Source organism: Chrysemys picta, chromosome 2 (genome assembly GCF_011386835.1).
Source record: "Chrysemys picta bellii isolate R12L10 chromosome 2, ASM1138683v2, whole genome shotgun sequence".
In the NCBI taxonomy this organism is placed as follows: Eukaryota; Metazoa; Chordata; order Testudines; family Emydidae; genus Chrysemys; species Chrysemys picta.
In genome coordinates this window covers 167,251,916-167,274,393 of record NC_088792.1, presented here as the reverse complement: position 1 = coordinate 167,274,393, position 22,478 = coordinate 167,251,916, and the positions used below count along the sequence as shown (strand labels likewise).

The 22,478-nt window shown below is 39.6% G+C and overlaps 1 long non-coding RNA gene across 1 annotated transcript in view; it reads right to left on the bottom strand.

Annotated features, from left to right (window-relative positions):
• The window catches only part of LOC122172241 (uncharacterized), a 132,973-nt gene extending 125,324 nt beyond the window's left edge, over positions 1 to 7,649 (bottom strand). The window contains exon 1 of the long non-coding RNA XR_006172339.2: positions 7,511 to 7,649. This is a non-coding gene — a long non-coding RNA (uncharacterized LOC122172241). The remainder of the gene's footprint in view (positions 1 to 7,510) is intronic.
• Positions 7,650 to 22,478: the final 14,829 nt, after the last annotated feature.

The window sequence follows — 22,478 nt, the reverse complement described above, 5'->3', positions numbered from 1 at the left end:
TAGTTTCTGAACCATGGTCCTACAAGTTATTCAGATCAGGTTTGGCAGAGCACTAGATAATAAAGGGAACACATTCAGAGTTACATAAGGATTTTGCCACGACTGCCATTATAATCAGCCAGACTCTCTCTATTTTGAAAGTTTGCTTCCACTCTGCCCAATTAAAAATGATAGATAGCAACTTTATTTTTCTGTTTTTCACTTCCTGTAGGTATCTCTGTAGACACGCTGTCATAGGGACACCTCCAAAAATGTCATTACAAAATGCTATGACAAGAGATGATCTTGGAAGGCTGAATATGTCGAAAGAAAACACTTTAGGTCAGAACTTTGATCTTGCCTTCCATCAAATATTCAACATAACTTATGTACAAATACTGTATCATGCTGGTTAATTGTGAGAAATATATATATTAACCATGTGAAATTAGCCATATTAGTGTTTACTGCTTTCCCAGTCTCTCTCTATTTTTAGCTTTAATAGGGAAGGCTATTTGGTTCAGGACATTTGCCTTTTGCAAATAAACTTGAACACATTTAGCTGTACATAATTCATAACAAACCAACCAGACGTTAAAAAATGATGGCCTTAAACCTCAAATGATCTTTGTGGCATATATGTTATCAATGAAACAAAGTCACTACATTGATATGTACCTGGCTGTGCCTTCTACTGCAATGGATATATAGAACAATCTGCTTCCTTCATGATATCCTACTGCTGAACTTGAAATTAATTTAAGCATTACATTGGAATGAGGCCATCTAATGTGAGTTCCTGGGCAAAGCACTATCAAAATTAAATGTGAGAATGAAGCATTGATCAATGGACTGGCTGTTGCCCCTTGAAAAACTAAATACTTTAATCCTGAGGCAGAATATGCATTCTATGTAAATTGCATGTATTCACACTTTTTTGAGTCCCACTTTAGACTGAGTAAAAGTATCTGCATATACGTCTGCATCTTGTATCCAGTCCTCACTGCAATCAATGGAGAACTTATTTCAATAGGGGCATGATTTGGCCTATAAAGTGTAACAAGAAAATTTCCTTGCTTGCCAGTTTCAGGCAAGTTAAAACTTTTTTTTACTATTTCTCCTGTTCCAGTGCAGAAGATGGCACTGTGAATGCATATATATTGTCCTTTTGTACTAAAATACAATGGGAAGGGAGATTCATGTCCATGGGTAAATACTGGAATGCTTGGAGATGAAATGTGTATAAAAACAAAACATTATTTCCTTTTCATCCTTATTTTGTTTCTCCCTTCTGTCCATCTCAGACGCCACTTAATTCTTCACTTTTGGCACAGCTGTATTCAGGACTGAAATTAAAATGCACTTTGAGACGTAATATTATTCTCATGGCACCAACACTGATGCCAAAATACTTCCAGGAAATATTTTCAGAAAATAGTGACAGGCGCCTTCTTTTCACTGATTAATATATTGTATTCCCTTAAATAAAACACAAGGCCTATTTATTATCTGCATTTCAATAGCTTGCTTAGGCCCCAGAAAACAGTCTCTGACTCAAGAGCTTACAGTCTAAATGGACACAAACTGGGAGAAAAGAAATATTATCTTCCAGAGTTCACAGGTGGAGATTTGAGGTCCAGAGAGAAACGACTTGCCCAAGGTGAAACAAAGTTGGTGGCATAGCAGACACTGACTCCAGCTCTCCTGAGTCCCACTCCAGAGCCTTCCTCTCTTTTAAAATATTATTCTACTATTCCACTTTGATTTTCCGAGGTGCTGAGCACACACAACTCCAACTGAAATCAGCAGGAGCTGCAGCATCCTCTGAAAATCAAGCACGAACAACAAACAGGTTGATAATGTAGAACTGTAGGTTGCAGCACTAGTATCTCACTTTCCAATTTTTGCACACAACAAAAACTCAAACTCACTTGAGATTGTACACTGCACCTTTGAAAGCCCCAAATGAGGCATCACACAGTACTTGCACCCTTTATTATCTCAAGCTGCTGTCACTTTATCCATTTAACGCACCTCATCTTTGCAGGCTACTACATGAATGCAAAGATGATTAAATAGGAGGATATGGGATGGAAAGTATAACACTTGTTTACAATCCTGATTCTGGGCTTCATATAATCTGTGCACAAATATTACAGTTCTAATTAATGTCAGTGCTCTTATTATAGGTAAGTACATCATTGGACCATAACCTTTTCTGATGTTTAATTTGAGCACATTCTGTCTCTGCTTCCTGTTTGTTTGTTTTCATAATACACTTTGAAAGCATGAACAATGTGTGAAGTAAGTGTTTTGTCCTTAGTCAATGTGCTTATCTATGAGAGGTGAAAAAAATGGACTTAAAAGGATTTGCTTACTTCTCTTTCTTGCACTCTCCCATTATGTGCTGTATCAGGGATTTTTTTCCCCCTGAGTAATGAGCATATTCTTTTCTCCTCTGATAGTGATATCTTTCTTTGTGGCTCTTTCACCTATGAACCCGTATTATTAAGCATGCTGCCCACGGTAAATATATTGCATGTTTTTTTCCCCTGGAGCATACTGGAAGATCCCACATTACATGATATGGGAAAATATTGTAGCCAAACTAAAATATTTATTCTTAGTTATTAATTAAACTTGAATTTTTCAATTATACTTAGCTATAAAATTCATCCACACATCTCAAGGCACTTTGCAAAGGAAGGCAAGTATCATTGTACAGATTGAGAAACTGAGGCACAAAGTGACACAGAAAGTCAGTGGAAGACCTATGAATAGTACCTGGGTCTCTTTATTCCTACTCCGGTGACCTATGTACTGGAACACACTGCTCCCCCTATTGAACACCTTTGCTTAAATGCTTGGCAAACAAACAACATACTGTACTTTATCTTGCAGTACTACCCTCAGACAAAATTACCTTTGTCTTTAGTGGAAGACTCAGCTATAAATAACTGAGTTCAGATTTAACATACCAGGACCATTTGGCCCACCACTGAAAGGCAGCTACCCCTGAAGTAGAATGTGGCAGCTGTTTAACAGTGCATTACATAACCACAGAAAGAATACAGTTAGAAAGATTGTAATTACATGAATGGGCATTTGAACAAGTAGATAAACAAGGGATGGTCAGGGAAAGATACAGTGCTTTTATATTCACCTCAAGAAATAAGCACTGTTCCTTCAAGGGTCTCTTAAAAATGGTTGCACTATGCCTATTAGCAGACTGCATTATTACTCCTATAAGAACTGATTTCAGTAGTTGTAAATTCATGATGCAAAGAAGGAAGATAATATAATGCATCAAAATTTAAGTTGGGCATTTGGGGGTAATGGAATACCCATGATGCAATGTGTGAGTTGTCTCATTGCTAGAAAAGCACTGTTCTAGTGAAAATACCCAGTAGTTAAATAGGTGTCATAACTCATACAAATACTGTTCTCTTGCTTCTGAAGGATGAACCACAATCTTGGCAGGCTATGGTTAAGGCAGTGGTGGATTGGTGCACTTCTAAAAGAAACACATTTCAACTGACTAGTATGAATGAGAGACAAGGTGATGTCTTTTATTGGACCAACTTCTATTGGTGAGAGAGGCAAGCTTTCACAGAGCTCTTCTTCAGGTAGTATACTCCACTAAGTAAATCCAAACCAACACCCTGATTCTGCAAACACTTATTAACTTAAGGAGCTTTAGGCATGTGAGTAATCCTACTGAACCCACTGTGCCAACTCACATAGGTAAAATTATCCATATTTATAGATTCCTAGGCCAGAAGAGTCTACTGTGACCATCTAGTTCAACCTACTGCATAACACCAGCCATAGAAATTCCCCAAAATAATTCCTAGAGCAGATCTTTTTTAAAAAAGAACAACCATTATTGATGTTAAAATAGCCAGTGATAGACAATCCACCATGATCCTTGGTAAATTGTTCCAATGCTTAATTACTCTCACTATCTAAAATTTATGGCTTACTTCCAGTCTGAATTTGTCTAGCTTCAACTTCCTGCCATCAGATTGTGTTATACCTCTTTCTGCAAGACCAGAGAGCCCATTATTGAATGAGTTTGCAGGATCAGGGCCTAATAAATCACAATCCCTAGTCATTGCGTAAATATGTTGGCCACAGATAGAGATACTCCAGTTTGTTGCTATTGGGCAGAATCTCAGAGAAAAAAATAATTGTGCACTACAGTTCTTAACACTTTTTATTAAAGATACTCAACACCACTGCCGTGATAACAATTATAATGAAGAAGCCTATGTGTTAAATTAGCCACCAGAAAAGTGTTAAGAACTCAGATTATTCTGGATAAATTGGGTGGGGAACCAGTAATTAGGTAGTATAAATCTACCAGAGAGTCTAAATAAAAAAGTAATTACATTCTTAACCCACAGTAAGCTAGGAAGTGCCTTAAGATTTCAATATATTGACCCGAGAATGTCAATGCTGGGAAAAATCAATAATACAGCTATGATGTGAGCCTTAGCTAATATTTGTATTATTAAAACTTGATCAGGAGAATAATGGAATAAGAAGTGCAGGTAAAGAACTTTACCTTTTAAATAAACAATCCACTACTCTACATATCATTTTTGGCTATAAAAGGTATTCCAGCTCAGTCTAATAATCAACACACCATATCCTCCAGGGACCACGGACTACCCAGAGGGGCCTCACAATGGCAACCGCAGTGATGCTGTGGAGACTGCTGAGCCAGAAATTCTGATCAGCATCATGAAGAAAATAGGGTATGGACCTGATTTTTAAATAAACTGATTTCTCCCCCTCACCTAAGGTCCCGAATATTTTTTGGAGGGGGAGGGGGGGGCGGAATGAATACTTTCTGCTGAAATTCCCCATTATTTATGCTCCAGTTGCACACTTCCTCAAACAATCAAATTAATATGATCTCATTAAAGTGGACTGTTTGATGACACAAGGGTTCATCATTCCTGATGAAAGCTTAATTACCAATGGAACATATGAAGGACTATTTGCAAAATTTGTTACACAGCTCCTTATTTGTGGGATTTTAGATTCTGCACACTTCTTCTCTTGTTTAAATGCTATTTGTGTTACTGCCTGATGTAGTGTCCTCATGTATATATTATATAAGGTTCTTTCATCACTAAATATTAGAAATTTATAGACAAACATGTGCATGCATTTCCATACATGTGCTTGATATAAATGAATAGAAAACCACAGTACTTCCACAAGCATTGCCTCTTACATTAGCTCAGATGATCCCACTTCCCTCCCTGCAGAAAAATCCTATAGCATGGGGTTCCAAAGGAGGAAATATCCACATTGATTCCCTTGGGGGGGGGGTGAAAGGGGGGGAAATCTGTGACATACCATACTTCCATGGCAGGTATGTGTGTGGGGGGAGGATAAACTGAGATAAGGCGATGGGGACAACTCCCAGACTTAGTTCCCCAGGGATCCCTGGAAGAAGAGGCCCACCAGGCCTGTCAAGAGAAATTTGGGGCCTGGTTCATTGTTCACTGAGGTCCCATTTCCTTCCATTTCACCCCAGTTGCAAATTTCACCCACAAGCTTGAGCCTTCAGTGCAATTGCCCCCCTTTTCCCCTGTGCCTAGTCAGCACTGGGCCCATCTACAAAGAAAGCCCTGTGCCTCCATACAGGCTCTGGACCCTAATGGACTCCCAACTCCTTGGCAGTACAGCTCTGTTGGAGTTGAATAATTAGGGATATCCATATTCCAAATTGTCCCATGTCCACCTGAGGCTGCATTTGCTTTTCTCACACCCCTAAGCAGACACAAACAGTGCCAAGTGGTATTCTTTCTTTTTTATTGTCCTAGGGTGGGTGGGGAGTGGGAGAGATGATTATTTTCCATAGGGCTACAGGTGGTGTGATGTGCTGCAAACACCTGTCCTACCCACTCCTCCTCCTTGCGTGGGCCCTGCACTCCACAGTTAGATTAGCACAGAGTCCAGAAGGTGTGGGGACAGTGCTGGGCAGCTGCTGAGTCCCTCTTCAGTGCCAATGGGGAGAGATCCACACAGAGACCTATTCAATAACAGGGTCTTGAACACTTCTTCACATGAGAAGCCCTTATTTGCCTGAGTAATCTCACTGACTGCACTGAGACTAGTCACCTGAGTAAAGACTATTTGCATAAGGGCTTGAGTGATGACAGCTTATATGAGTAATGATTTACAGCACTGGCCCTTTATTACTTGCTTGAAATGGGGAATACAGTGACACCTTAACCTCATCGGGCCAGATTTGCACCTGCTGTAAATTGGCATACCTACATCAAAGTCAATGGTGCTACACTGATTTATGTCCACTGAGGTTCTGTCTCATAATGACTTATCTTTAAGTGACAACTTCCCTGCTGTTGTACAAGATACTTAAGTTCACTTAAAGTACCCTAACCTTCAACCCTGGTTTAGATGGGAGAGGCAGGAATTTGGGGAAAGGAAAATATATATTATATTTTTAGTGCACTCTGAAAACTTTCATTCAATCATTCAGGGTTTCTTTCTTTTTTCTCCCCAATTTTGGCTGGCTGCTTTTTTTATTTTTCATTTTTTAAAAATTCATTCTGGAAGTATCAGCCCCTAGAGGACTTGTGTCCTGCTAACAGCCTGATTCACTTAACCTGCAATCCACAGAAATTAAACAACACTGCCCTTCATCGAAGGGTTTAAACTGCTATTTGAAGGACAGGAGGCTGCGCTCTTGTAAGCCTGTGGATTTTTCCTGTCTCAGTGTGCTTAGGTAAACATCACCAAACTGTTTGCTTTGTCTGAAAAATAGAAGGATTGCAGAAATGCTTTAGCTCTGTTTGGAATTCATCCAAACTAAAGAAATAAAGTTTCTGTCTGTAGCAAAACTGACTTTTCTTCCCTCAATCCTCCCCTAAAATGCCAGCAAGAGCAGCCCACTCTCGCTCTCTGGAATTTTATTAGTTCAGTTATCAGAACTGCCTTCATTTGCAGCTGCCTGATAAATCCTGTGGAGGAGGAGGAATACACACACTGCTTATAAGCTGCCATTCATGAGGGTTGATGTACAGCTCAGAAAAGCAGCAAATTCCCATGCACTCCCACACCTTGAAAAATGGGCCCGTTTCTTGCACTGCTCCGTTGCCCACTCCCTTCAAGCCTTTGTTCACCATGAGAATCCCGTGCTTTATTCTACCACAGGAAAGTACGGGGGAAGATCAAACAGTAACAGCATAAATAGATCAACCTTTAAAAAAAAAACAAAAAAAACCCAAAGCAGTTTTATAATATCTATAAAATCAGGTATTTCACTACTGTTTTCAGAAGGCTTTAAAATTAAAAAAAACCCAAACAATTGCAGACCCTCCTGTCAGGATAGTAACTGAAGAACTATAGTATTTGAGCTGTTGAGTTAAAAATTAGCACACTGTTAAGCCCAATCTTTCACAGAGCTCCTAGGTTATATTGGGGGTAAAGTACTTTAAAAACAGCAGAATAGTACCACTAGCACATGGAGTAGAATCAAAATTTTACCTACCCCTTACCCTCTTTCCAGAGAGCTGGTCTTAGGGGAGATGGGATGAACAAGTCAGTAGCAGCCCTTGCAGTCCCATAAGCACAGGGTCTGTAATTCTAGTACATACAAGCATGTGTGTGTTTGAGTCCTTGTCCCTGACCTCCCCATGCATATGTGTCAGAGATAGTCACACTCTAACTTTTTTATTTGTACATCGTCACCACTGGTTGTTGGGAGATAGGGTATTCTAAAATGCAAAGGGGGAGATTTCTCTCCTGCACCAGAGCTTTGCTCCTCCAGCTTTGCATGCGGGAACCAGATACGGCTTCCTGGTCTCAGGGCTAGTCTCAAGCCCGATGCAGTTGTCAGGCTGGTCTAAGCTGTACCATTGGTGTAGGGGCAATGAAAAAAGGGTCACAACACAGTAGACAGGGCCGGCTCCAGCATTTCTGCCGCCCCAAGCCAAAAAAAAAAAAAAAAGTCGCGATCGGCGGTGGCAGTTCAGCGGCAGGTCCTTCGCTCCTATAGGGAGTGAGGGACCTGCTGCCCCCGAATTGCCACAGGTGCCGCCCCAAGCACCTGCTTGTTAAGCTGGTGCCTGGAGCCGGCCCTGACAGTAGAGAATCTAACCCAATACTGTAATAAACAACGTGGAAAAAAGAATAAACCGTGTTAATACCTATTAAAACATTTACCCTCTCTTTTAATCAAGTAGCCTTCTCTGCTTGGGTTTAAATGGGTCTGAATGGTCTCCCTTTTTCCACCTCTGTCTCCTTGCAGCATCATTCATGTGCACTGTTTGGCCAACGATGTGTCAGCATTGTTATTATAAAGCACTCTTTCCAGGGATTTAAAATTCAGCCATGAAAATTCATTTCAGGCAAAAGCTTTGCACATAAGGCCTTAGCGTAGAAGATTAAAAAAACCCCACAATAATTAATCTAGTCATTTTAAAGTTATGCACCAAAGAATAAATTGCCCAGTTTCAGGAATTACCCCCAACCACACAGGTTTTGTATCTTACATTGGGAGGGAAGGAAAAATTACAGTGGGAGCATTTTAAAGTTAATTCTAACTCTATAAGATATTATTGATTCTAGCTTTATTTCCCATTTTAAGTATAGGGAATATCATTGATAATCTGTCTCACCAGAATAAACATTTGAAGTACATTGACTGCACAGACCACATGGCTGAACATCAGTTGATAGTCACATACCCGCACAATGTGACTTACACATCTATGCTCCTCCAGGAATCATGAATTGTTTTTGTGCAATATCTTGACACAAACAGTATGTTGAAAAAAAGAGTAGTAGTATTGGGAGAAGAGTGACACTTTCACCTGCAATGCAACTTTAAAAATTTGCCATTTGAAGGGAAGCATTAACTGAATTATCATTTTGTTAGCTGAACGCTGCTGGTAGACAGTTATTAGGACTAAAATTCTTTAGTTACAGAACAGGCACAGCATAATCAGTGGTATGCAAACATCCTCCAGACTTCCTTGGTGATATATATCAGGCCTGTTCTGCAGTGAGAGGCTAGCTCAGGCTTGGCCTCTCTAATAAGCAAGCCAAAAGAGATAATCAATTCCTTTTGGGGTGGCAAAAATTTCTGAGAAGCTGATAGTCCAGTTCCTATGGGTAGGTCAGATGGAGACTTTAAGGGGTCAATTTTCAAAAGAGGTGCATGTGCAAACATTCAGTCTCCATGGAAAACAACATAATATGCACATACTGTTTGGATATTTGAAATACCCAGTTTGCATGCACAATCACAGTAAGGGCGAACGTAATTTGAACATGGTATTACACGTGTATTTGGTCTGTGCAATTCCATGTGTTAATTCTGAAAATAAGATTCTAATCTTCTCCGTTAAAATTATTTGCTTTTTATATTTCGTCTGGCTTCCTTTTTGTTTAAATATCTGTGCCGTGCCTAGCACAATACAACTTAATTGGAGGCCTTTAGCCAATACTATATTCCAAAATTCATAAAATAAGTTTGCCTGTTCCTCTGATGAGTGGTCTCTTTCAAAGAATATGTATTTACAAACAATCAATGTTCATCCTCATGCCTATTATTTAGACTATTCAATTTTTTAGTTTCTTCCACAGCCATAAGATTAAGCGATTGCTGTAATTATGTGAACAGCGGCTATTCATTATTCCTCATCTTCACCTCAGACACCATTTAGCCAGACCATCCTGTTTTCTTTCTCAGTCATTTAAACACTGTTAGCAATGCTCAAAATACTATCTATGCTGAAATGATGCAAAAATCATGAATGGATTGATTGGATATGGATTGATCCCCTGCCTTTGAATTATAACCATGAATGTCTACAATCAAGGTTACACTGTAAATGTTAAATAGGTCTTAGAACACCCATAAAAATTCAGTGCTAACGAGGCTATGCTTGTAACTGATTTAGAAGCTTGGGAGGAAGTGTTCATTATGTATAATTCAGGATTTATGAAAATAATCATTTATCTGATTTTCTCATTTGACCATTTTCATATTACTACTTGAACCCTAATCCTGCTAACTCTTATGCACATGCTTAATTTTAATCAAGTGGGTAGTCCCATCAAAGTTAATTGGCTTACCTATACACTTAGAAGTAAGCATGATCGTAAAGCCATGTTAACGCTAGAGAGTTTACAGCGGCACAGCTGTACTGATGCAGCTGCACCAACTCCCGGGTAGCTGGTCTATGCCAACAGGAGAGAGCTATCATGTCGACATAATTAAACCACCCCCCCAACAAGCGTCAGTAGCTACGTCAGCGGGAGAGCATCTCCTGCCAATATAGCGCTGTCCTCACCAGTGTTTCCATAGGTAAAACTTATGGCATTCAGGGGAATGTTTTTTCACAGCCCTGAGAGACTTAAGTTATTCTGACATAAGTACGAATGTAGACATAGCCTGAGATTTTCCAGGATTGAGGCCTAAGTGAATAATTGTGTTTTAAAGTATGCTTATTGTCCATTTCTGCATTTATATCTAATTTATAGTAACAGGTCTTTTAAATAAGAAATCCAGAGAGTTGCTGCTATTTTTAATGGCTGAAATGGGTGGACTCTCAAAACAACACAACTAAGAAATTCTGGACTTTAACTCTGTCATTTGCAGCAGTTTACACCAATAAAATTCCATTGACTTGAGTAGAGTTAGGCCAGGTCTACACTATAAACATACATCGATATAACTATAATGCTCAAGCATGTGAAATCCACACCCCTGAGCAATGCAGTTATATCAACCTAAGCCCTAGTATAGACTGTTGTGCTGTGTTGACGGGAGGGCTTCTTCCATTGACTTAGCTTCCACCTCTCATAGAAGTGGATTAACTACACTGATGGAAGAAGCTGCGCTGCTGCAGCTTTTTAAGAGTAGACCTGTCCTTACTCCTATTTGCACTGGAGTGACACCTGGATCAGGCCAAGTGTATCTAATGTAATGTCAATCCAATGCACATATTTAAACTATCTTTCTTTTCTCTCTCCCTCCTCCCCCCTCCCACAATGTATTTTAGGAATTTCCTTGTTGCTGTGATAATTTCAAGTGTAGAGGAAGCTTTTGGTCCTTCCTTTGTCTGGCACCTTACATTCCGTTCATGACCTTTCTGCATACAATGATTTATTAGGGAAAGACAATTAGGAATAGAGAGAATACCAAGCCCAGCTCAAACAACATAGGTAAACTTCCCTTGAGCTTTATTGTAAGTGGACAGTACCAGGATTACATGATATTTTCAGACAAGACATACAATCAAGATGAGTAAAATCTGATGATTTAATATTTTGTCCTTCCCAACACTGAGAATCCAACTTTTGGATAGTGCCCTAAGGAACAGTAAAAACCCTATATCTCCCTGTGGGTGAAGTAGGGTGGTGATGTCATAGAAAAGCCAGCAACAGCTGGATAGTGTGAAGACCCACGTGAAATGGGCCCAAACCCTCATGACCCCTGGTCAGAAGAATAAAGCCAGTGCACTATCATAATCTTATTATTATTTGTATTATTGTAGTGCCAAGAAGCCCCAGTCTTGGACTAAGACCCCCTTTGTGCTAGGTGCTGTACAAATAGAACAAAGAGGCACTTCCTGCCACAAAGAGCTTACTCTCAGCCCCAAGCTTCCATCCAGAATCAGCAACTTGAGTTGCTCCTGTGCCCTGATATCACTGGCTATTTACCAGCAATGAGCATAGGTGCCCTTTACCTGGGGTGTGGAAGTTGTAGAGACCAAGTTAATGTCAATACCTTAAGCACTAACTGATACAAAGATTTACTGCATCTTAAGTGGTGTTTCAAGTGGGAACATGTTGCCATTCTTCATGCCTTCTTTCCACACCAGGATCTCACTAATAATGTTTTCCTGAATCAATGTATTGGGGTGATGGTGGTGGCTACCTTGAGAGATAAGCATGTCTTACAGCTGCCTTCCCCCCCCCAACAGATGGTTATTCTGGCTTCATTTCAAATGTTTGCTCTCATCTAGGCAGCACAGGAGAGCATACAATATGTCACTGTGCCTGGACGCATCCTTTACTATTTCAAAACACATAAAGAAGGAAAAGAGTAGGAAAGGAGGAATGGGTGGGTGATAACAGTGAATAAAACATCATCTTCACTAAGACTATTCAGAGACCTTCTCTTCAGTGATTTGCACCCCAGTGTAAACCTGAACAGCCTGGCTTTGGAAACAGATGATCCATTGTTGATTTGATATAAATCAGAAATAACTCCACTACCCACAGATTTACACCAATGAAGTGGGATCAGAATCAGACCAGACCTTACTGATAGTAAATGCTGAGGAAATAGAATAGCTGTACTTCCCTTGCACTTCTTCCCACCCTATCTCCTTCCCTACATTGGCACTGATGTAGCTGGGTTTTTTCCCCTCACTTTTCAGCCACAACCCAAATGTATTTATGAATAATAAGACTTAGCACTTACAAAGTATTTTTCATCCATAGACTGTAAAGCACTTTACACTGCAGGTTTTCATCCCTATTTTACAGATGGGAAAACTGAGGCACAGAGATTTGAAATGACTTGCTTTAGATCACACCCAAGCTTGCTGACTCCTAGTTCAATGCCTTAACCAATGGACCATACTGGAGTCATATTCAATTTTCAGATATTCTTGGGTTCATTATTCTTCAATCCCAGAAGTTTCATAAATGTATATTGCAAGTGTATTTGCTTGCTACTCATCTGATATTTCTCATCCTCCTCTTTAAAAGATTCAATCACCCAATCAGGGACTTAAAATTAAAAAAGCATGGAACCAAACACTATAAAGAAATAATAAATAGCTGAAGTGAATAATGTAGACAAGCACTTTTTAGCATACTGTTCAGCAAATAATAAAGAAAACTGACAAAAATCTGGAGTATTTTGTGAACCAAAGATAAACGTATGGAATTTTAGCTCTGATGAACATCAGCTCTAAAATCGGATCATTTTTGTCCTTTTGCCTAAGAGTCTCTGCAGAATCTAATGTCCAGCACCCACAATAATTCTCAGGAACTTGCTTTTAATAATAAATATTTGCCAGTTTAGTACCTCACACAAAGGCTGAGTCTTTCCTTTCCAGCCTGCAATTGAAAAAAAATCATATCAAATACTTGTGAAATCTGACAAATTTTGTACAGTGATGGGCACTCAGCCCCATTTTTTAATTTGAGTCTGGAATTGGGGATGCTCAGCACTTGTAAAAAGCTGATCCCATGAAGTAGATTCTCTGCTGGTGTAAATTTTCATCTCTCCCTACTGAGGCTGAGGATCCCCCACAGTTTAAAAGCTGTCAACGCCTTCACAAAAATTAACATGAATCAGGACTTAGGCTTTGGAAACTTGAGCCCATTCACTTCTTTGAAAGCTGCTGTGTATTGAAATGTGACTTTTCTACTTTTTTCAGGAATGTTCCTGCTTTTGCCTGCCAGCTTTTAAGAAGGAGTGAAAAAGTCAGCTCTGAAGGCATGAAAAAGCAGGAAATTTCTTCCTAAAGTTGTCATGTTATCTTTTTGACCACCTGGCCTGAAATTCTGACACAACAGAGAACATCTCAGTTTATTATTTAAAAGTGAATGTATCAAGGTAATGCAGGACTTTTTATTTTTTATTAGGGGAGTGGAAGGAGGCAGTATCTCATGGTTAAGCTTTAGGAGTAAGTACTTGAATGAAGACAAGCAATTACTCTGACCTTGACTATGCATTTCATTAGCAGTGAACTATTTTCAGTTCAGATGCCTTTTCATATCAAAGCAGCAGGTCATGCTGAACATAAAAACCCACGCTGATATGCAGACAACATTTCATGGACTTGTCATTCCTTACTAAATATGACTTTTGAGCGTTAGTTTTGTTTCTTCAAGGTAGATGAGAAGAATTTCACATTAGTAACACCAATGTATAATGAGGCTTAAGAAAAAAAAATATATTTTTAAATAGTCCTTTTACCTTAGTAAGTTAGGGAGTTGCAACAAAGGACACTGATTTATGGATATTTACTTTCACTGGACATATTTCTGCCTGGTTTTACAATGACTTCAGTGGAGTTCCTCTTGATTTACATCTGTATAAGGAAAAAGAGAAACAGCCCCAGTGGTTCCCTATTGCTTTAAAAGAACAACATATTTTCCCATTTGCCCATTGTTACTTCTCTGTATCCACAAGCTGATGAAGCTCTAGGAGGATATTTTACTTTCTTTGAAATATGGTGTTGTTTTCAAGTAAGTCATATATAAGGCCAGATTTTGATCCTTGTTACACTGGGGTAATATCCAACATAGGCATCTGATCAAATCGTTCTAAGAATTTCTACTGACCTCAGTCACCACTGGATCAGGCCCTTAGCCTCCTGAAATCAGTAAAATTATCTTGGATTTTCACCAGTGCAAGAGATTAAATTCTGCTCCATAGCCCCAGTCCATCAGGATTTCCAGAAGGCTCACCACTTCTACCTCTCTGACTAATAGTGAGGAAGCCACCTCATTGTCATGCCAGTACTTTGCCTGTTTGTAAACTTCTTATGGTCTGCATGGAAAAAATGGTCATAAATGCATACCCATGTCATTTTTTTCTGAAACTACATGTAAATAATAGGGGTAGTACAATTAAAATTGGATTCAAAACCATTCTCACTTCCCACACAACTAGCTGAAAAAGAAACACTCAAAACATTCAAGAAGTTGATATAAAAGTCTGATATAAACAGTTCTGACTCAGAATACGATGCCCTTGATACTTAGCAAAATGAAGTTCTACTATACATTGTTCTAAAAACCAGGGCTATAATTAAAAGTGATCCTGGAAAATTCTTTGGTAATTGGCTTACTCAGGTTTTGGACATGTATATCCCTGGAATAGTTGTTGCATTTGTCTCAGATAGAACTCCTGCTAAAATAGGTTGTTTCTTCTACAATGTTCAACACTGTGCTGGTAGTTTGTGAAACAGCAGCATTAAGAAGTTACAACCTTGCATGGACAGAAGTATGGGAAAAATATTAAGTGAATGGGAATCCAGTTAGAATTCTTTCAACCTATCTGATTAAAAGGAAAGCACATTTTACAGGTTGTGAAGAGATCCACTCCACAAAATGGGTATTTCCTTGAGGAGTCTGCATGCTGCCACTCTTAAATTTGAATATGTGACTTGTTTATATTTTCAGAACGCTAGAGGAGGCTCAGGAATCAGGATTATTTTTCAGTTTGGCTGAACAAATCAAAAAGGAGGTACTGGATGAGTCCATGTAAAGGACTCTGTAAAATACTTCTGTAAAAACTATTCAGGGCCCAAATTAATTCCTGATATAACACCAAAGCCTTCAACTTGAACTACATCAGATCTGAATTTGGCCCTGGGTGATTGTGCTCTGATATCTGAGATTTAAGGGGTTAGATTACTAATTTGGAAAGACTCATTCTCTGACATGCTAGTTTTGTGGGTTATTTTTTTAATATGTTCTTGATGATAGTTTTGATTGTGGATTTTTCCCCCTAGTGGCCAACTCTCTGGAAGAGATCCTAGAATGCAGATATCTGCCTTCTCACTAGAATTTACAAACGAAGTCAAAAGGGCAAAGTCTGTTCTAAGTGATGCTGACGTAAATTTGGGGTAACTCCATTGATTTCAGTGGAATTACTGCCAATTTACATCCTTGTCACTCAGAGCACGTTTTCACTCATTATATTTCTCTTGTATTCTGTGAGAGTTTCATGGGAGTGTTTCTTTGATAGTATTTGAGCTATCAGATCTCATTATGTACTCTGTTCTCTGTATTACTGTGGAAAATGTAGCTTATTGGTATGGTTTAGTTTCTGGAAGTTATAGTTTGATTTTTTTTACTTAAATAAAATTGCTGTGGTAACTACAGTGAAATGAGTAGTTACAACAGTGTAAAACTAGAGTGACAGCAATGAATTAGTATACAGGGGATGAGGAGGATGTGAGCTGATAGCACAGCATGTTATTAAGGTTGTCTAACACTTCCCATGATAAGATCTTGTTTTCGGTTGCTTATAACTTTGCCAAACTTTACCATTTCGGCTGAAATTTTCCATGACTGGTCTCTGCCTCAGGCTGAATGTTTTTTTTCAGTGAAAATAGTTCAGCTGTTTACAGGAATGAGACTACAGAAAAATACCTCGTTTTGCCAAAGTTAAATAAATTCTTTGTCATGCTTTGGAGCAGGGACTTGGAACATGGCAGGGGTTAATCTCTCTGTTAGGGCGTTGCCTTTTGCCATTCCTTTGAAAGACCACATTAATTTGGCAAAATTATAAGCCTTTGAAAAACTGCAGTTTGCACATGCTCAGTAGAGACTTGTTAGATTTTAGGAGCTAAATTCCTGAAAGATTGTGTCCATGTAGGGCAGGCATGCAACAGCCCACTGCTGAGCAGGACTTTCCCTGAAATTGCAGCATTAGACAGCTGTTGGCTGTGCTGGGTCTGGGCACCTGAAATGAGAGCAGGGACTTTATCCCTCCTTTGCTGGGAGAAAGAATGATCTCTCTGCTAGGCTTAGCCATTGTGGAGGACGAAGCTGCCTGATTCCAATGCAGAAGGGACAAGAACAGGGGTTCAGCAATGTTTTTGATGTAGTCTTTTTGTGTGTAATATATAATTAAAAATGAATTTAAAAGGTAAAAGTGACTTAAAATAACCAGACATCACCTGCTTTTCCCCTTCACTGAAATGCAAAATCCCTCTTCTTTTCCCCTAAGTCATTTGCTAGTTTCATTCAAAATGGCATCCTCCAGGCTTTCATATGTAGCTATATATTAAATATATATATTTCAGAGTGTCAAAATAGTTTTTATTAAAACAAGATCCAATTATTTTGGAATATTTGAAAAAAAACACTGGTGTCTTCCTTTTAACTGTATTGCCAACCCCATTCAAAAATCAGCAGGTTGGTTTAAAAATCATGAGATTTTAAAAATAATACATGTTGGGGTTTGTGCCTTTCGAGCTTTTTTCCACAACCAAGATAGCTAGAAAGTTATTAAAAAAAAGAAGCAGCAGCAGCTGAAATTCTCATCTAATAACTTGTAGACTGTTGAGATTAAGAGAAACAACAAATACTGTGAGATTTGGCAATGCTGTTTCAACATAGAAACTGAGGAGTAGTCAGTGTAAGAAATTTTAGTTCTGATCCTGAAAAGACATTCATGCGTGCTTAACTTTAACATAGCATGCTTAGCAGCGAGGTAATAGTAGACTACCTCACCACACACAGGTGGAGAGCATAATTTTGAAGACTACTGATCATGGTGAATCTCCCAATGTATCTAAATTACAGAAACACCTGTGTTAAATAACTTTGAGCTGATTCTCTCTGAAAGTACACAGTGATCAATAGCCCTTGGAATAAAAAGCATTGCCAACGAGCCACAGGTGTACACAACGGGAGCATTTGATAATGTAATTGTGAAGGATGTGATGACAGTTCTTGATCCATAATGCATTCATCCCAAGATGCACTCATGCATCTATTATATATTTACGTAGTTTGTAACTGGTAGCTTTAGAGTTATATTAAGCAACAGCAATTCCTAAAGGACTATTAAATAGGAAATAAATAACAAAATAGCATTTGGGTTAGGTTTAAAACTGATTCAAGCCAATTCAGACAAGGAAAACAAAGTTTAACCCTTTTAAATAAAAGAAGCAACTTTGACATTTAAGGCTTCCAAAATGAAAGCCTGCCAAATGTATTCCTTATGGAAAATTCCATAGAATTGAATAGGCAATGAATCTTTTTGTAGGATTTTTTAAATCAATCTATAGAACACTATGGTAGAGTTATAAATCTCTTTAATTCTATGGATTAGTTGATACTCTTTCTATAGAATGTTTAATTATCTATTCAAATTTTTAGTGTTTTAGAGTAATTTTTGTAGGAAGTATTCATTTTCCACACACACACACACACACACACACACACACACACACACACACACACACACACACACACACACACAATTAAGATCAGGGTCATTACAGAGGATGAATGGTTAAAGGGATTGGTGGGGGAAATGTTCTATTTTCTCTGTAATTGTACTACAGGAATTTTGAGTCATGTTTTAACATGTATCTACAATTGTAGGAATCAGAGGTTGTTGCTAATTGTATTAAAACCCAGGGATGCAACATAGGGTTAAACACATCCAGGAGCAAACATTTGTATAGTGTCTATGCTACAGAGTACAATTGTTTTAATCAACATGTGGTAAAATATAACTGACTCAAACCTCATGTATAGACATATCCCAAGAAGGTAAGAAGCTGTGAAGGCCTTAAACGAGGAGTTTCAGAATTACAGTTGAAACTTTGCCCTGGACCTACACTCTAGTCTTTACCCATGAACAGTAATGGTGAAACTCAGGGCTGGTCTACACAGTGGGGTACTGCACCCTATGGGGGCATGATTTCCTGGGTTGTTCCAAAAAATTCTTGACTTCAATTTAGCATGGCAGCTACACATACACTTTTTAAAAAATCTTATACTAGGCAATATCCCTTGTGTATGCTCCCGTCAGGGATCCCCACTCCCCTCTTTGGCTGGCTCCCCCATGTAGGCACTCAGTGTAAGCTACCCTGTAATTGTATCAGCTCTTGAGTCTGTCGCTGAGCAAGTCTGTGGGCAGAGCAGAAGGGATGCAGACTGATGGGAGCAGGGCAAGCCCATACAGGCTGCCAGGAGGGAGCTCTGGTGCAGGAGCAGGCCGCACAGCAGCAGTGAGGAGGAGAAGCGATGGCTGCCGCATTACCCACTCAGGTTTGGACCCACAGCTGCTCTGTCATGACAGGGGGGACAGCGGGGCCAAAATAGTTTGAGTGGCATTGCAACCTACTGCACAGGTGTTACAGTGACACTCAAGTTTAGCTAGGGTTGCCAACCCTCCAGAATTATCCAGGAGTCTCAAAGAATTAAAGATTAATCTTTAATTAAATATTATGTCATGTGGTGAAATTTCCAGGAATATGTCCAACCAATATTGGCAACCCTAAGTTTAGCCCTACAGTCCCCACCTCATGAAGAAGGGGCCATGGGTCCAAATCTGAGTGCGCAGTGGTGCAGCCACCTCTGCTCCCCATTTGCCACTGACATTGGGCTGGCTCCTGAACCAGACCAGCTGGAACTCATGTTGCGCCCCATCGCCCCCATGAACTGGGCTGCCAATGCCTTAATTTGTTACTGCCAATGGTATGCACTGTGCTTAACATGTGTATGACTGTGGGTGCCACTGAAAATCTATAAAGTACACTAATGTGTTGCACATTACTTGGTCCATGTAGACTCTGCTGGTATGCACTAGAGGTTCACTAGTCCGCTGTAACATAGTGCTGCTTTAAAGCGTGCTAGGGAACTTTTGGGGTCTACACGCACCAAGTAGTGTGCAACACATTAGAGTACTTTAGAAGTCAAAACCCCACAGAGCACCTGGCTGCTCCATGTAGACAAGTCCTCACTCTCCTCTAGCTCACTAAGCCTAATTCTTTAGGTTTTGAATAGACAAAACTGTGGGGATGACAGTAAGAGAATCCATCACTTCCTAACTTTTGGGCATGCTGAAAGACTGAAAAAAAAACAACCTCTCTGAGACAGCTATTCCAGCCCTTGACACTCCCTATGTGGGGTGTTGGGTCATTTGATCCTCATAAGCAGATTCAGTTATCTCCTCCACCAGAACACATCTAACGGATCATGCTAGAGTAGTCTAGCTAAATCTGACATAAACCCTCCTCCACAAAATACTGGTGGTACCAAGTTCCACCCCCCATATGGCTGCTTGGCTACCTCCCATCCTTCCCCCCCACCAAAATACCACAATACAGAAGAGACAATTTAGATCTTAAGTCTCAAGGAGCCCCAGACATTGCCCATAAATGTACACCCCAGGTCTTGGAACAATCGAATATTGTCCATGTTACGAAGGCCAACATTTACCACACCATATTCTCTAAAGTATTACAGTGGACACCGGGGACAGAATTGGAGACCTCCAGAACTAAAAGCATGAGTCTTTAGAGCTTGAGCAAAAGAATCAGGTTCTCCAGCTGAGAAGCGTAACAGACTCACATCCTTGGTGAATCAGGCACAGAGGACACCAATACACTGATCAGTGGCTTACACAATTGTTTCCTTGTCTAAGTAAAGAGAATTAATGTGATAATTAATACAACAACATGGTAATTGTTGGAAAATATTGGCTCTTAATAGGAACTACAATACCTATGTGATAATGTTAAAAATTCAGCATAAATTTAAAGCACAGTAACTATTCCTGAATAACACCATGGGTAGTTAAGCCCTAAGATTCAGCCACAATTTCTATTTTAAACCAATGCTCTATCATTAAAATAATACCCTCCATGTCCATGTAGGCCTGATACAGGAAGGTGCTGAGCACTTCCACTGGGAGCGGAGGGTTCTCAGCATCTTCCAGGGAGTTGATGATGCTCTGTACCTTTCAGAATTGGATCCTCCTGTGACATTGCACTCCATATGTTTATGGAAATATGCTTATGAGTGTGAATATAATGTAACTGGAATATGCTTTATACAAAAGATCTCTTGTAAGGTATCATTACAAAGTTTATAATCTACTGAGTGTGTTCATCCTGTTTGTATGTATGTATCATTCTTGTATCTAAAACTAGAAATATGAAGTATTACTCTGAAGTACTACTGTAATTATGCAAAGTGTGGGCCATTAATGGTGGCTTACAATCTTAATGGTGCCCATTGACTAGGACAATTGGTTGTAAATGGCTCTGTTTACTTGCAAACCTTCCTGCGTTCCTGTGAGCCAGGCTGGAAGGAATGGAGGCTTGGGGTCTCACAGGACATGTGGCCATGTCACCTGGTACTGGAATCCATCTTAAACCTGGTGTTTTTCCATTTAGAAGGAGGGGTGGGGACCCAGGGAGACAAAAGATTCTGCCTTGTGCCAAAGCCATAAACAGGTGTGGAATAGAACAAAGGAGGCTGCCAGTCATGAGAAATCCACTAGTTACCACCTGAGCTGGAACTAACAAGGATTGTACCAGGGGAAAGGATTGGGCCCAGACTAGGAAGGAGTCTAATCTGTGAAAGAAGCTTATTGGAACATCTCTTAGGGTGAGATTTACCTGTATACAGTTTCTTAATGTATTAGGGTTAGACTTACGTGTTTTGTTTTATTTTGCTTGGTAACTGACTTTGTTCTGTCTGTTATTATTTGAAACCACTTAAATACTACTTTTACTTAATCAAATCACTTTTGTTTATTAGTAAACCTAGAGTAAGTGATTAATACCTAGGGGAGCAAACAGCTGTGCATATCTCTATCAGTATTACAGGGGGTGGACATTTTTTGAGTTTACCCTGTATAAGCTTTATACAGAGTAAAACGGATTTATTTGGGGTTTGGATCCCATTGGGAACTGGGTGTCTGGCTGCTGGAGATAGGTGACCTGCTGAGCAGTTTTTGGTTAAAGTCTGCAGCTTTGGGAAGCGTGGACCAGACCTGGGACTGTGTTGAAACAGGCTAGCGTGTCTGGCTCAACAAGGCAGGGTTCTGGAGTCCCAAGCCGGCAGGGAAAACAGGCTCAGAGGTAATCTCAGCATGTTAGGTGACAATCCCAAGGGGGTCTCTGTGACCGAAGCCGTCACACCTCCATTCTCCCCTGTTTAATGATAGTTTACAAATACATGATTAGGGAAGTGCCCAGGTGATTTCATGTGATATAACGGCTTTCCTTGCCTGTTACCATTTTTTTTTTAATAGAAGGACTTTCACAGTGGAGTAAATTTGAACAAAAAATAATATTTAAACACACAAATGGTGGATATTTTCCTCTGTTCTTTGTGCCTGTTGATATTTTTGTTTAAAACCATCTCCTTCCCAGCCCAACTTCTCCTTTTGCTTGATTCTGCAATCACACCAGAATCCTATTCTTATGAACACCACAGAGTACAGTGATTCAGTAGTATGCCTTCTCTGCCAAGTCACAGAGGAAGCATGGATAAGCTATCAAACATGACAAACAAATGAAAATGACAATACAAGTTACCATTTACATCTAATTATTTTTTACTGCATGGAATTTCTGATTAATAACTTGATTAATTACAAATGCAATACTGCAGCCCTGAAACAGTTATAAACCAGAGCCCAATCCTGCAAGCAGTTATTCTTCATGCTTAAATTCACACACAGAGTAGTCCCTATACTTCAGTGATACTCCTTACAATGTGTAAAGTTAAGCAGGTGTGTAAGTCTTTGCAGAAAAGGGCCTACATGTATGACACTCTTTCTGAATGAACAGAGCACCGGGGCCTCAGTTCTCACCTCTTTTACGCTAATGGAAATCAGGGATAACTCCACCAAAGTCCATGGAGTTACACCAGTGTAAAACCAGTGTGAGTGGCGGATCAGGCCAGAGAAATACTTTGTTTAGCTTCCAAATCTTTTGCATGAG